Genomic DNA, 3,004 nt, shown 5'->3' with positions numbered 1-3,004 from the left:
AAAGATTTTTAAAGTGCTTTAAAAGTCTGGCCGATTCAAAGGTAAAGTGTGGCAACTAGAACCAAAAGTTAAAAACCAAATACTCAATTTGGTAATCCGGTTTAAACTCTGCTAGGGTAGTTCTCTTTATCCAAAACTCATTTCACCATCGCCGTACGAAAGGTGAATTGCAAAAACAATATGGTTCTTGCATTCTAGACCTGTTGCAGCCCAGAATCATAAAATATTGTTGGTGATTGTTGTTAAAATTACGACAAATGTAAAGTTGAACCTTTTCTTTATAAAACATTGGCATTTTCCCCACACATGGACTGAAGTGCAACAATGTAAAGGAATGTTTGAACAGCAGGAAATGACATGATCAATGTGCTCCAATAATAAAGTCTGTTGGCGGTGCAATTCCTAAGTGCGCCTTACGAGCTCGGATCAAATGCAGATCTCCAGAAGAAGAGACTGTGGAGTCCAGGTGCTGACGGCGGCCCGATCCTCCCTGCTGGAAAGCACAGATAGATAATGAATGAATGGAAGTGAAGGCTGCCTGAGGCTCTGGAGAGGAGAACATTTGTAATATTGAACGCTTTACCAAAAGCCTCAAAGTGGAGAGAATCTACACATCTAATCATCACGTTTTTGACTATAAGTGATATTAAAAGTTATTTTTCTTTAACTACAATGATTGTGTTACTAAATGGATCACAAGCTTGGGATTTGAAAGACCAGTTCTTGGTACAATTTTTCTCATGATAGAGGACAGAAGCTGTATTAAAAATGAAGCTTTAAATTGCATTTTTGAGTATTTCTTTATTCAAATGATTGTGAATCAGGAGATGACAAAAAATATCTTTTGAAAACCTATTGACTTTAAACTCCCACTCCAGTCATCTTCTGATTTGTCTCAAAAGTTTTCCCAGTGGTTTCAGGATAAAATGTTGGAATTAGAAGTTGTAGATTTTGATCGGGATATATTACACAGTAAACTTGCAAAAAATGTCGCAAACCATGTCATTACCATTACTTGCACAATTTAATCAGAATATTGTTAATGTATGAATCTCTGGCTAAACCTGAACAAAACAATGTAACATACAGTATGAACATAGTGAGAGTGTGGGTGTGGTTAGCCAAAAACCTTCGTTGCTAAGGAAATCCCAAAATTTACTTTCTCCGATTCTTTCAAAAATGACATAGACTGGTTTATCAGACCTAGGTGACCAAAAAATAAAATGGTTGCTATGGAGATAAACCAACCAAAAAGCCGCCATTTTGAAAAAAGTGTGTGACTTGTGGGGGATGGGTTACCAATTTGACATGTGCTCAGTGCTGCTCATGGCTCCAAAAATATTTTATTCTGTCATTTTTCCTAATTTCTTCAACTTTTTTTGAGGATGGAAGTGATTTTTAAATGATATTCCTCTAGAAATGTATTATTTTCTTCACCACTGAAGCGCTCAGTGAATCAGTTTTACTCTAAGACTTCGAGTGTCGCATTTCTTTAGTTTTGTCCAAACTTTCTTCAGCGAGGTAAAGCAAATCCATGCATTTTCTACCCAAGTGGTGTTTTTCCACTCGTAAAGTGACCTAATGTGCATCAGCTCGATATCTTCTCCTCATCCACGGGTGCCTGAAAACACAGGCGGGAGAAGAGATGGCGTCCGGAGAACGCCGGGAATGTCAAATGCGGCCCGGAATCCCGCATGCACGGCCATTCGCTGCGGCTAGATTCCAAACTAATTGTGATCCAATCCTGCCTGGAATGATCTGGAGAGCCGCAGAAACAAGCGCCGAGAGTTGAAATGGGATTATTTGTGTTGTTTCACACAGCAATTTGGGAGCCAATCAATAAGCTGGTGTGCTTAATCTAACTGATTTGAAGAGTCTTTGTTCAGGGGAGGCTGGCAGGCAGGAGGAAGGCGGGCGGGAGGAAAGCAGGATGCAGCGAAGAACTCCTTTTGGATATCAGTCTCCATTTAAAGCCTTAACATGAAGCAATACTTTCAATCGTGTCGTTCTCGCTGTAGAAGTAACAGGCCAAAATCATGCATTTAAGATAAATCCTTCCTTTGTGTGTGTTCAAAATAGTAGAAGTGACTGTGGTTTTCAGTCATCTGTTCAGTCGTCACTGTGAAAAAAAATCGCTTAAAGATCCGTTTTGGACTCTTATTTTGAAAATCTGGGTTATGAACTATTAGCATTTCGTTACAGTCCGTTTTCAGGAGTGTCCTGATACACCTTTTGATTCCTGAATTTATTTCCAGCCATGAAAAAAAACAAAATGCACTCGTGTTTTTGCTTTCAGGTGGATACTATAAGGTCATTTTGGACCCAAAGTGGTTTGATCCATATCTACATCAATAGCCGTCAATGAGTTATTCGGATAAAGATCTAAACTTACTGATTTTAATCATTTCTTGAATATTTTGATTTTCTCCACAAACGATCATCGTTTTTACTATTTTTATTACAGTTAACTGAATTTTTTTAATTCTAAAATTTCCGGACTACTATTAAAAAAAAACGGTTAAAGAGGGAAGCTAAACTATAAATTAATTTAGTTAATTCACTAACCACACATGTGTTTATCAATTTAGCATTTTTTTTTCTTATTTTCAGGATCGAGATCTACTATTGTATTGATTTTTTACTACCTACCAAACTTGTATTGGCCCATAAAGACCATGTCACACTGCCCCTGCGTACAATTTTACGCATTTTCCACGCATGAAATTTCAGTCTTTCGCGATATATATGTGATATACATAATTCATAAATGTTTCTCGCGTTTTTCATTCATCGATGTGCACAGATGTCTGTTGAGGGTTTCAACCAAAAGGTCATTGTGTGAATTTGGTCTCAGCTGTTAAAGTTGGTTGAGAAATTGCACATTTTATGAGTATTTTATGTAGTTTATTCACAATTTTTACTTAAATCTTACACAATTGTGCAAGATTTTTGCAAGATGCATACACAAATTTTTAGCTTTCCCAACTGTTCCATGTATGTCTAA

Source organism: Oryzias melastigma, linkage group LG20 (genome assembly GCF_002922805.2).
Source record: "Oryzias melastigma strain HK-1 linkage group LG20, ASM292280v2, whole genome shotgun sequence".
Classification (NCBI taxonomy): domain Eukaryota; kingdom Metazoa; phylum Chordata; class Actinopteri; order Beloniformes; family Adrianichthyidae; genus Oryzias; species Oryzias melastigma.
The sequence above is the reverse complement of the archived record's forward strand: the minus strand, read 5'-3'. Positions refer to the sequence as shown.